Below are 13419 nucleotides of genomic sequence, written 5' to 3' on the forward strand. Positions count from 1 at the left end.
GAAGAGTCACATACTATTTATGGGTTCTGCTGTTCTGTGGGTAAGGAAATACTTGTTTTATGATGTTTAAGTTCAAAGTTCTTCAAAATGCCAAGCAAAAGAGTTTATAATTGACCCTAGAAATAGCAGGAAACCCTTGGATTTCACTGTGCAGGAGAATAACATAGTCAGACGTATGCATAAGTAAAATCACCTTGATAGCTGGGTAGAAGCAAGGAGATCAATCAAGAGCTTTTGTAATTGTCAAGTCAAGAGCTAATGAAGGGCTGGACTAGAGATGGCCCTGTCAGTAGAGAGAAGGAAACCTATCCAAGAATATCCAAGAAATAACAGATAAGATGAAGGGCGTGTGAGAGAGTGAGGAATGGAGAATGGTTTGAGTTTGGGTGACTGGAAGGAGGCTGGTGGCATCTATAGAAACTGGGAAGGTCGGAAGTTGTGTGCTGGAGGGTGGGAAGGGAGAAATAGGCAAATCTTAAATCTCTCTGGGGTTCTGGAAAATGAGCGGGTTGGGGGGATGATCTCTATCATTCCCAATTCTCTTCCTTTTCTATTTCCTTCTCCTCTTTCTCCTCCTCCCTCTTTCTCCTCTTCTCCTTATGTCCTTGACTCACTATTTTTCCCAGCATCTTGCTCGGTGATGTTGAGAGATCTGGGAAACGTCTCCATTTAGACTTCAAGTTCTCAGAAGGCAGGAACCGTACACTCCGGTGGCAGAGGGCAGGGGAGTGCCGAGCAATCATTGGGGGTTTGGGGGACTTTCTACCTCCAAAGGCCTTGCCCTTTCCCACAGACCACATTCTTTCACCTTCATCAGCACTACAATATGGAAACCAAAAAAAGGTACTGCGACTTGGGCTGCATCAGCTCAGGGTCATAGCTTTGTAGCTGGAAGGGACCCGAGAGGCCTTCTAGTGTAACTAACCCTCTCATTTTTCAGAAAAAGGAAACTGAGGTTCAGAGAGGTCACTCAACTGTTCCAAGACCTCATAGGGGATAAGTATTTTAGGCAAGATTTGGGTCCAGGGGCTCTGCCCCACTTCTAGCACAGCTTCCAGGAATAAAGGTGACACACTCTGAGCTCTGCCCTGGTCAGAGTTTATCTGGTCAGAGTTTAGTTCTGGGCAGCACTTTGTAAGAAGGACATTGGCAAGTGGAAGAACAATCCGGTCCATGTCATCTGAGGATCATCACAAGGGAATAGGGATGTCCAGTCTGTGACGACTCGGGCCACGCTCCGGCTGTCTTCAAGTACTTGGAAGGCAGCGGTACAGACAAGGGATTGTCCAGCCTGGCCCCCGAGAGCAGAGCCAAGCATCATGGGGAAAGTTAGAAAGACGCTAGTTTAGGCTGGAGGTCAGAACAAGCCCCTGAGCGCCAGAACCCTCCCCAAGGGTCCTCCGTGTCTCGGGAGGTGAGGGACCTCCCAGGGAATCTCTGTCCAACCACTCTGAGCTAGCCCAGCTGGCCCAAGCCTCCATCCACCTCTGTGACATCACCATCTTCACCTCCCTGGGAGTCCTTGATGGGAGCCAAGGGTATCGGGGGAAATTCCCTCAATGGTCCCTCCCATTGCTTTGCTGCTGACTCAAATGCCTTTTCTGCTGTGGTCTGAGAGCTGACTTGGTGACAACTTGTGAAAGTCCTATCAGGAAATGGTTTATTTTTTGGACTTGCCCAACAGCTAGTGGGTGGGGAAGTCTGCTCTTTGCACGCAGGCTCCAGGGGGTCAACTTCCCTAGTCCCCCAGTTTAGTGATCTGTCTGTGAGGAGGTTTATGGAACTGGGGGAGATGGGCGGCTGTTCCTGAGTAAAGGAACTGCCCTTTAGGTACACATTAGGGGAACTATCATCCAGGAACTTACCCAAACTCTTCAGGAACCAGTGTGAATCATCAAATTTCCTCCTCACCTAATGAGCACAGGGTCATAGAATTTAGTTGGAAAAGAGCTGAGAAATCATTGCCTCCATTTCTTGGTTTGTGAAAGAAGGGGGTTAGATGAAATGATCTTTGAGATCCCTTCCAGAGCAGGGATCAGGAAGATCTAACTCAAATCCTGCCTGAGACGCTTATACTGTGTGACTCTGGCTAAGTCATTTAACTCTGCTGGCCTCAGTTTCCCTATAGGTAAAATAGCATTCAGGACTGTGAGAAAAAATAAGATCGTTTCTGTAACGATAGAAATACCAGCTATCATAAGCCTTCATCGGTCAGCTGAGAAGACTGAAGCGAGGGCAGAGAAATACTCTGCTCTGAGTCACCCAGTGAGGACCAGAGCCAGAACTGCAAGGCAGGCCTTCCATTGCAGAGCTAAGGCTCTAACTCCTGCCCTTCCCTCCACCCTAAATGACAATCTTCCTCTCTAGAAACGTAGCGTACGGACCCTCGCCGAAGGAAGAACTGTTCTGGGTTCCGGGGCAGGCCGTGGGCTTTGCCCACCTGATCCGCGAATGTCCAGGAGAGATGTGTCTCTTTAAAAGAAAGGTTGAAACAAATCCTTATTTTTCTACTGTTATTTCCCCACTTTTTATTCTGAACCTAACAAACATGGCAAAATGGGTTTTTACGGAAGCTCGGTCAGAGAGAAGGCTGCACGTGGGACTGCGAACCTCTCGTGTCCAGCCTGCGGTGCTTGTAGAACAAGAGGGCAAAGGGTACCTGGCGGAGGGGCCTGGGCGGCCGCTGGGGCCCACAAACCAGCCAGTCGGGGGGCGGGGCAGTGAATATGGTTCCTGGGCACAGAGGCTACTGCATTGGATTTCCATCTCCCCATATCCCAGCGTAGTATAATGCGGGTGCCTAGGATCCCGCTGGGAAAACTGAGGCCCTCCCTCCTGAAAAACTGGAATGGAGGTGCCTTGGAGACACCCCCAAACGGGCTCTGCTCGGCTGATCATGTGGTACCTGGGAGGCTCCTTGATTGGCCGGGTGTTGGGAGGCCATGGTTACCTTCCCACTTCTGTTTCAGGAGCTCCTCTCAGGGTAGGGCTCCTTTTCTCACAGCAGCCAGTGACCGTAAAGAGCCTCAGCTCTCAGCCTCTTGTCTTTTTTTTTCCTTTTTAGGCAAAGCAAATTGGTTCCTCCAACCTGGCAAGTTGGACTCTAGCATGCTGCTCTTTCACTGGGCATACAGTAGGTGCTTCATAAATGCTTGTTCGAGTAGAAGGGATGGTCCAAGGTAGTACTGCAGATGGATAGAGGACTGGGACCCACTGGTTATGGAGAAGGAAGGTCTCCAACAGAGGGGACAGTTTGCGGGAGACCAAGAATTAGAGAGGAACCCGATGAGACATCCAGGAGGGGGGGTCACACTCTGCCCCCACCTTTGGGGTTGGGGATCCAGTGACTTGTGAGGATGCACTGGGGGCAAAAAGGGAAGAAGCAGCCAAAGTATAATTTGAGGAGGGGGAGAACACTGTTCCAGACCCCAGACAAGGTCAGGGCTGGGTGTCCGCTCTTGGTCTTGTCACCTTACAGAGGACATCTGCTCGTGCTGTGCACCCGATCTGGGTCCTGCAAGACTGTGGAGGGAGGGGAGAACACATCTCCTGCCCCCAGGGAGCTTTCTCCCCTGCTGGGAGGGAGCCACCCACCCGTCTCATCCCGCCTCTGAATGGGGGGGAGCGCGGCTTGTGTTGGGGGATTCTGGGAGATTCCTTCCATCATGAAGATCTCGGTCTAAAAGATCATGGCAGATCACGAGAATGCAAGCGGTCCAAGAGGACGCCAAAGCCAGCGTCTGTTCCCCGCAGCCCCAGGAGGAAGGTTCTCCCTCTCCTTCCTCCTCCCCTCACCATCCGTGGTGTCCTCTTGGCCAAGGCCACCAGGAGGTCCTCTGCTGCCCTCAGGTGGTGATGTATCTGCATGGTTGCTCTGTCCATGAAGAAATCAAGGTGCCGAGAGTTCATAGGGTCTTCAATGAAGGGCCCAATCCCCTCATTTTACTAACGGGGAAACTGAGGCCCACCCCGTTTTAATCTCTTCACTCCTACAACATGAACAGTAGCTCTCGCAAAACAGCGGCCATTTCTCAAGTGTGTTTACGGGGTTCTGCTCAACGCCAGGAATGGGAAGGACATGACCTCCCCCCCCTTCCCCGGAGCCTGAGGACGGTTTTGTTGTTGTTCCTCCTTCGTTGTCCCCACCAACGGCAGCTGCAGCAGGTGCTTCACTTGTGTGTAAACTGGCTTCGGGTGAGTCCCAGGATCACCGGCCTTGCTCTCTCCTTCAGTCACTGATTTAGGGTTTCACACATGAAAGTGTCCTGAAATTAGAAAGGAGAGAAAGGGCGAGGGGGACGTCCTAACCAAAGTCTTCTTGAGCTTCAAGCGAATTATGGGTTCCTCTGTTTGATGTCCTCCTGACTAGCGTGACCGTGACCGGGATCATGAGGCTGGAGTGGGTTTCACTACATAGCCCAGTTATGGAAAAAGCAGATTTAGGGGAGTTCTGAGATCTGTTAACAAGTCACCCAGGACTCTGCAGCCCCTTGGAGGCGGAAAAGCGAGGGCGCTGCCTGAGGAGGAGGAGCCCGATCTGGGGGAGCTGCTCCCAGGGGCCCAACGGCTTCGTGGGACAGCGGAGGCTCAGGGTGAAACGTGCCCGTTAACCAGCCACAGGGAGAGGATCACGGCTCAGGTGGGGACTCCCGTTTGATGGCGATCCCCGTCCTTGTATCACTCTTGTCTCATTTCTCGGCCTTATGGTTCCTGGGTTTTCTTGACGGCTTTGCTGACGTGGACTCTCTTGTCTCCCTTAGTTCATAGCCACTAATTTGGCCCAAGCAGCAGCAGAGACTAGGATGGGGAAGTTGGGGATAAAGGTGCAATGGGAGATTAAAGGTGGCGCTGAACCATGGACGTTTACATCTGGGCCCAGACATTTCTATACATGGGCTAGCTCCAAGGCAGGAATTGCTGGGCTGTTTGTCAAATATTGCGGGGGGAGGTTCTGCTGGGGAAGGCGCCCAGTCGGCAGCTTTCTCTGTCACCAGCTCTTACTCCCACCTGCAAGTGGTCCTGTTCTTGCTGCTTTGGGGAAGCACCAAGGATGCAAAGGCCCAGCCTTTACCACGGAGACGGCCCATCTGGATGGCCTTAAAGTTACCTCTGAAAGCCGGCCCCTCCTTGAAGCCATCGCCCAGTCAGTGTAATTGCCTCCACTCATAAAATCCTTCTAATTCTCTCTGTCTTGAGCATTGTCTCCTTAATCAGGGTGAAAGCCCGAGTGAATTTTCCTTTTGTTATGATCAAAGCACTTCCCGGTTCAATTGGCAGCTTGGGTCTCCTATTCCTCTCAGATAATATGGTCAAAACCATTCATACAAAGCTTTCTTACAGGAACCTGGTTTACTCTTTTTATTTTTTTATTAATGAATCGAATAATTATTTTTGACACCCATTGCTTTATGAATCATGTTGGGAGAGAAAAATCAGAGCAAAAGAGAAAACCATGAGAGAGGGGGAAAAAACCGGAAAAAAGTGAACTGAGCATGTGCCGATTGACATTCAGTCTCCTTAGTTCTCTCTCTGTATGTACGAACATTTTCTGTCCAAAGTCTACTGGGATTGCTTCTGTCACTGAACCGCTGAAAACAACCGAGTCTTGATCATCGCACACTTTGGCAGTTACCGTGTACACTCTATTCCTGGTTCTGTTTCTTTCACTCGGCATCAGTTTGTATAAATCTTTCCAGGCTTTTCTAAAATCAGCTTAGAACCTGATTCACTCTTTTTCAAAAGTATACACAGCACCCCGGGAGTTTGGGGGGGTACTATTTAGAACAGTAGTAAGGTGCACACGTGACAAATGTTTGACAAGGTTCGGCTCACATCCCCTGCTCTGGAAACCGCTCAGTTGATTGCCTTCTTTCTCAATAAAGAGACAAACTCAGACCTAGTAGCAAAATGGAGGGGAGGACTCCCTAACATAGGGAGCTGTCCGGATGTGACACCTGTTACATGCCTATAAATGTGCCGATCGCTTTACAAATTTAACATGCAGAGCCCTTTGCAAATATCAGTTAATCTTTACAACAACCTGTGAAGTCGCTGCTATTATAATCCTCACTTTACAATTGGGGAAACTAAAGCAGACAGTGGGAGGAGGCCATGGGGGAGGATGATAGAATCTCAGATCTACTGTTAGAAGGCACCTCAGAGGCTCTCTCTCTCTGTTTCTCTCTCTCTCTTTCTTCCTTCCTTCCTTCCTTCCTTCCTTCCTTTCTTTCTTTCTGTATCACTCTGTCTCTGTCTCTTTGTCTCTCTCTCTCTCTCTCTCTCTCTCTTCTCTCTCTCTCTCTCTCTTCTCTCTCTCTCTCTCTGTCTCTGTCTCTCTGTCTTTGTCTCTCTGTCTCTCTCTCTTTGTCTCTGTCTCTCTCTGTCTCACTCTCTGTTTCTCTCTCTCTTTCTTTCTTTCTGGGTCTCTCTGTCTCTGTCTCTCTCTCTCTCTCTGTCTCTGTCTCTCTATGTGTGTCTCTCTCGCTCTCTTTTTTCTCTCCCCTCTCTGTCTCTTTCTTCTCATCTCTCTCCTCATTTCTGTCTGTCTGTCTCTCTCCCATCCCATCTCTGTCTCTGTTTCTGACTCTCTCTCTCTCTTCCCATATGTTTGTTTGTTTCTTCCCATTGTTGTCTGCCTCTATCTCTCTCTTCCCATCACTCTCTGTCTCTGTCTCCACTCCTACCCTTCATAGCTAAGCTAGCTTTCTGCTCCACGGTGGACACAATTCTGGGAACACATTTCACCATCAGAGGGCAGAATGAGCCCCTTTTTAGAGTCAATGCAAAACCCGCTAATACGGAGGTCAGCCAATCCAACCTCCCACCTGATACAGAAATCCCTCGATAGCGCCCCTGGGGGAGGTCAGTAACATTACCTTAGAGGAGAGACCATCTCATTGCTGAACGAGATTATTTTCATTCATATGAATATTAATAAAGAAGATGTGGATTTAAAAGCATGAAACAAAACCTCAGACACTTAAGTTCTGCTTGCCTCAGTTTCTTCATCCGTTTAACGGGGATAGTACCAGTATCTACCTCCCAGGTTGTTGTGAAGCTCAAATGAGATAATAATTGTAAAGCACCGTGGCTGGATCTAGCAAGTACCAAACAACTGTTAACTATTATCCTTTCGTATGGTAGGGGATAAGAGACAGCGTCCAGGTGTGGAGTCAGGAAGATTCCTCTTAGTGGATTCACATCTGCCCTCAGACACTTACTAGATGCATGATCCTCGTTACATTTCCTGTTTGCCTCAGTTTCCTCATCTGAAAAATAAGCTAGAGCAGGAAATGACAAATGACTCAACTACCTTTGCCAAGAAAACCCCAAATAACGTTAAAAAGAATCAGACACAACTGGAAAATGACTGAATGACAACAAAAATGATTATCACTGTTATGATGATATTTAATTATAATAGTTTACTGGGGAATATTCCCAACTCCTAGGCCAACACTCTATGCAAAGAAAATACTTAGTGAATACTGCTGAAATAAACAGGATTTCTTGAAGTCCTCATTTTTAAAAGAGGGGAAGGAACGCTTTAAGACATAAGAAAGGACCAGAGCCCAGCCTCCTGCCCACATTTCCAAGTTGTTGTGAGTGGCCACCTTGAACTCTTAGTTTACAAAATATTTTCACGTGGATTATTTCATGTAATGCTCACTAGAACTTTGTGATGAGCAGAACCAACATGATTTTCTCCATTTTACATAGGAAGAATCAAACCAGGAGAGGTTGGTGGCTTGCCCAGGGTCACACAGCTAAAAATATGATAGACTGAGTCTGAAGCCAGGTCTTCGGACTCCAGTGACAAGGTTCTTTTCACGACCTTTCTGCCTAATTGTCAAAGAATTCTCCCTGATTTTTTAAAAAAAGCTGGAATCTACCTTCTTGCCAATGGGACCTAACTCTGCCTTGGGGTGGAGGCACCCAGAACAAATCTACTTCCTTTCTCCCAGGCATCACTCCAGGTGACTCAAAAGACCATGGGACAATGATGTAGAGCCAGAACGAAATTTAGAGGCCATTAGACCCAAATCCTTCACTGGAAAACCAGTGGATTCCCACTGCCACTCACTCTAAGGATGTCTCCAATGTTTTGCCATCAATTGTCTTGTTGTGGTTCTCTCTTCAGTGAGTGAGCTGAAGAAGTTGTGGTTCATGAAGGCAATGGAATATTATTGTTCTATTAAAAAAATGATGAACAAGCTGATTTGAGAAAGGCCTGGAAAGATTTACATGAACTGATGCTGAGTGAAACAAGCAGGGCCAGGAATACATTGTGCACAGTAATAGCAAAATTGTGTGATGATAAACTGTATAAGACTCGGTTCTTCTCAGTGATTCAATGATCCAAGGCAATCCCAATAGACTTTGGACAGAAGATGCCACCTGCATCCAGAAAAAGAACTATGAAGATTGAATATAAATCAATACAAGCTATGTTCCCTTTTTTCCATTTTCTGTTTTTTCTTTTGTGGTTTTTCCTTTTTGTTCTGATTTTTCCTTCCCAACATAATTCATATTTGTGTAGTTTAAAATTAATATACATGTATAACCATAAAATTAAAACAATAATGATTTTGGGGAGGAAAAAGGGAAGGGAAGGGAAGGAAAGGGAAGGAAAAGAAGCATAATTGTTGACTTTGGAGAGTTGGCAGAAGTAGTGTGGGGTCACCACAAAGGAGATAGAAACCTAGATTCTTGTTCTTGACCTGACACTTGTTCTGTGACCCTGGAATTTAACCCTTCTGAGCCTTGATTTCCTCATTTATAAAACAGAGGGAATAATTGACATTTATATAGAGTTTTAAACTTTGAAAACTGATCCCCATTGTCTCACTTAAGCCTCATTGTATCCCCCTGCTTAGAAACCAGTTGTTATCATTCCTGATTTATAGATCAAGACATGGAGGTTGAGAGACATTTAGCGACTTGGCCGTGAGCACACAAAGGTAGCTTTGAAGCTACAACTGGACTTCTTGACTTGGAGTCCAAACAATTGTGCCATCCATCTCATGAAGTTATTAGGAAGAGACATTTCTGGGGCTCTGATCACGGTCATCATACATTAATATTGGGCATTTCTGCTTCTTGATTTATTCTATCAATCCAACCTTGCATTGAAGGATTCCTCTGAGTCCTGGGGGCATCTTCTCTCCTACTGTGGCTCCCAAGTCCCCACATGGTGCATTAGTTCCAATATTATTTGATCAGTGCTCCTCTCTCCAAGATCCAGTGTCCAGTTGGTCTCCTCAAAATCACCTACATCATTTAATTTATCAATACCTCCTTAATATCAGTTAGCCAATCAGCATCAATTAGCTTTCACCCAGAGATATTTACTGAGAAAGCTGAGCTAGACAGAGGACCACAGCCAAACAAGTCAGCTTGCCGTTCCCTAGATACAACATCCAATGTCCATCTTCTCAGTAGTTTTTTCTTTATTAAAGCTCTTTATTTTTCAGAATGTATGCATGGACAATTCTTCAACATTAGCCCTTGTAAAACCCTGTATTCCAATTTTCTGTCCCCTTAAAAAAAAAGCCCTCTCCTAGATGTCAAGTAATCCTTAAACATAGTAGAGATATATGTTAATCCAACATATGCATACAGATTTATACAATTATTGTGCCACATAAGAAAAATCAAATCAAACTAGTAAAAAAAGAAGAAGAAAATGCAAGCAAATGACAACAAAAAGAGTGAGAATGCTATTTTGTGGTCCACATTCAGTTCCCACAGTCCTCTCTCTGGGTGTAGATGGCTATCTTCATCACTGAAAATTTGGTACTCTCTCTGTATGTCTCTCTGTGTCTGTCTCTCTCTCTCTCTCTCTCTCTCTCTCTCTCTCTCTCTCTCTCTCTCTCTCTCTCTCTCTCTCTCTCCATCCCTCTGCTTTGACCATCCTTGGCATCTTTCAAAGCTAAGTTCAAGTGCCTCGTCCTATTCACATTTTCTCCATTGTAAGAACTTATCCAACCCCTAACTAAAGTACTTTATTTTCATGGGGTTGTATATGAGTTGTTTCCTCCCTGCAGAAAATAAAACTCTTTAGATCAGGGATTGTTTTCTAGGTTGTTCCACAGTGCCTAGGACAGTGCCCAACACATTTTTTTACATGGCCTGTGATTTTTTCCATTTGGGGAATTCCCAGAGAGAAAAGTCCCTCAAGTGCAGATCAGCACACTAGTGATTTCCCAGGGAGACACCATCAGTAGATGTCAGCAGACATCTTGCTCATCTTCCTGATCCCAAAGGTGAAGCTCTGCTTCTGACTGCCCTGCCATCCTGACACTTAGTAGGGACTTCATAAATGCTTATGGAGCTGGGCGTGGCTGTGCACAAGGCTGAGGCTCCAGAGCTCTGAGCTGCAGTGGAACTAAAGTCAATGGAGTGTCCATACTCAGTCCCTGGAAGCAGGGGACCCCATGGCAGCCCAGATTGGGGAAATGGAGCAGATTAGAGCTCCCTAGTGCTCAATATTGGGATCCAGGCCACGGAAACCCAGGCTCAAAAAAAGTTGGAGTTGGGTGGTTCAGCAGCACATTGGCTCAGGAACTGGGTCCGGCTCACGAGAAGAAGTGTCATTATGAGTATCTTGTACCACAGGAAGCTCATTCTTAGTCAATGGGGAGGATGCTCAGCCTTTAATTATCACTCTTTTCCCAACATCAAAGTAACATCACTGTTATAGACAAATAAACCCAGCCGTTTCATGCAAATACATAGGACTCCACCGTGCCCAGATACAGAGAACAAAGAAGACTCCCGGAAAGCAGCACGGCATTAAGCAGAACACCCCGGCTTCAAATCCCCCTTCAGATGTCAGCTACGCGACCTTTGCTAAATCATTCAACATCGCTGTTCCTCGGTTTCCTAATCTGTAAAATGAAGGGGATTGACCCAATGACCTTGATGGAGTTGGTTCTCCATATATAATGCCATGATCCTATCACAGCTCTGACATGCAGAATCTTAGTAATGGTATGGGACCCCCTTTCTACTGTGGGCTGGCACTTGATTGCTGTGTGTCTCATTTTCCCTCCTTTGGTGCAAGTTCTCCAGTTCAAAAAATGGAACCCACTTGCCATTCCATAACTCTATGGAAGGGCTTTAGGTCAGAGACAGAGAAATGATGTATTTTGTACAGGATTAGTTATATTAGACAGGAGGGCATCTAGGTTGCAAAGTGGATAGAGCACCAACCCTGAAGTCAGGAGGACCTGAGTTCAAATCTGGCCTCAGACACTAATCACTCCCTACCTGTATGACCCTGGGAAAGTCACCTAACCCCAATTGCCTTAGTAAAAAAAAATATAGAGATTGTCCCACATCAGCCATTTAATTATTTTGCTGATTCATTTAACTTCCACTTTCCTCATTTGTAAAATGTGGACAATAAGTATTCTGCCTACAACAAAGAGTTGCCATGAGGGTAAAAATCCGGTAATGGTTGTGGAAACAATCTGAAAAGTTAAAAGGGAGGGACATTTTAATGACAGTATAATCCAGGAAATAAAGCAGGGAGCCATCGAATGGGACTAAATTAGTGGTATATGAACATAATAAAATCTTACAATTATAAGAAGCAATGGATGTGATGAATATAGTAAAGCCTGAGAAGACATATAGGATTGGAAAGTGAAATAAGAATCAGGAAAAACAATAAGACAACAATGATTAGGATGAGAATGATGATAAGGAAATATATATATATATATACACACACACACATACACACACACACACACATATATATATATGCAGAGAGGAAAGAGAGAGAGAGGGAGGGAGGGAAGGAGGGAGGGAGAGAGAGAGAGAGAGAGACAGAGACAGAGAGAGAGAGACAGAGACAGAGACAGAGACAGAGACAGAGAGAGAGAGAGAGAAAGAAAGAAAGAAAGAAAGAAAGAATATATATCTATATAGGATTTATAGTTTAATGGATGGCACTGTGGAGTGAGGGAGCATCTTGAACCTGTGGAATTAATTAGGAAGGAGGAGAAGCAAGGAGAGGATGTTCTATTTCTTCCTACCACATTTCATTTTATTTGACCCATTATTAGAGCCTAACAAGATCCTTGTGGACTCCTACTCTGTCATCCAATTTGTCAGCTGATTCTTCCAGCTTTATGTGCTGGGAAAATCTCCCAAGCCTACCAACTATGTCTTCATCATTGAAACTACTTTTAAAAAGCTTAACTAGTTCAGAGTCGAAGACAAATCCCCGAGGTATACCAGCTGAGACTTGCTCCCAAGCTGACATCGATTACTTATGGTGGCTGGTCTTTTACCCTGTGGCAAGATCATTTTACTACAGCGTGAAGATATTTGGAGCCATCCCTTTTCCCAGCAAGCCCAGCAAGCAGTCCGTGTCCTGATCTCAGGATAATAGCCTTTGCATCTACCTTCTGGATGATCTGGCAAAATGCAATGCTCTGAACAGAGCCGGGTATTCTCTGAGACTCTTCCCAGTTTGGCAGGGATCTGAGAACCAGAAGCAGCAGCAGGCCGCAGCAGGAAGCAGTTTCTTCTTTACTGTGTGTACTGCTAAGTGAACTGAACTAGGGACTGCGCTCGTGCTGACTCTGGTTGTGTACCCCGCTGAATGATCACAAGGCTCACCAACCCTAACGACTTGAAACAATCACAAGACTCAGTGATCCTAATAACTTAGGGACTGCTCCTATAGGACCAAGAGCACCTGTGGTCCCAAGAAATGCCAACCTGGAAACTGTTTTCCAAAACCTAAGGAAAGAAAAAGAAAGAACCTTAATGTGTCAGATCTGGATCTGGAATCAAGAAGATTTAAGTTTAAATCCAGCCCCAAACTTACCGTGTGACCTTGGGCAAGCACTTCACCTCTATCTGCCTCAGTTTCCTCAACTGTAAAAATGGAAATAATAAATCCCCCATCTCCCAGGATTGGTCTGAGTATACAATGAGATCTTTGTAAAATATTTTTCAATCCTCAGAGCACTGTATAAATGCTAACTAGCCGCAGCAGCAGTACCAGGAGCAACACTATTAAGGCTTGTCAAGTTTTAGTACTCATATTTTCCTTTCCTGAATGTTCACCCTTTGATAACTCATTCTAGAATGTCATCAAGAGTGGCTCCCCACAATAGCTTCTTTTACTTTTACAAAGACCTTTTGAGGATTCCTGTATTCACCACTAACCTCGTTCATCTTATTTTCTCAGAACCAGCTCACGCTTTGATAGTTACTCTCTATCGCTGGCTCTCATTTCCACCTTCTCCCCAAGTCTTTGTATATTATAAGTTTAAATACGTCTCCGTACGGTGACTCTGCTCCCATTATTCACGGCTCATTTGCTGGAAGCTTTTCTATTTGTGACTCGGATGTCCTTGCTGTCCATCTCAGGCTGGGCCCAGCCTCCTTCTCCTGACT

This window comes from Antechinus flavipes, chromosome 4 (assembly GCF_016432865.1).
Source record: "Antechinus flavipes isolate AdamAnt ecotype Samford, QLD, Australia chromosome 4, AdamAnt_v2, whole genome shotgun sequence".
NCBI classification, from domain to species: domain Eukaryota; kingdom Metazoa; phylum Chordata; class Mammalia; order Dasyuromorphia; family Dasyuridae; genus Antechinus; species Antechinus flavipes.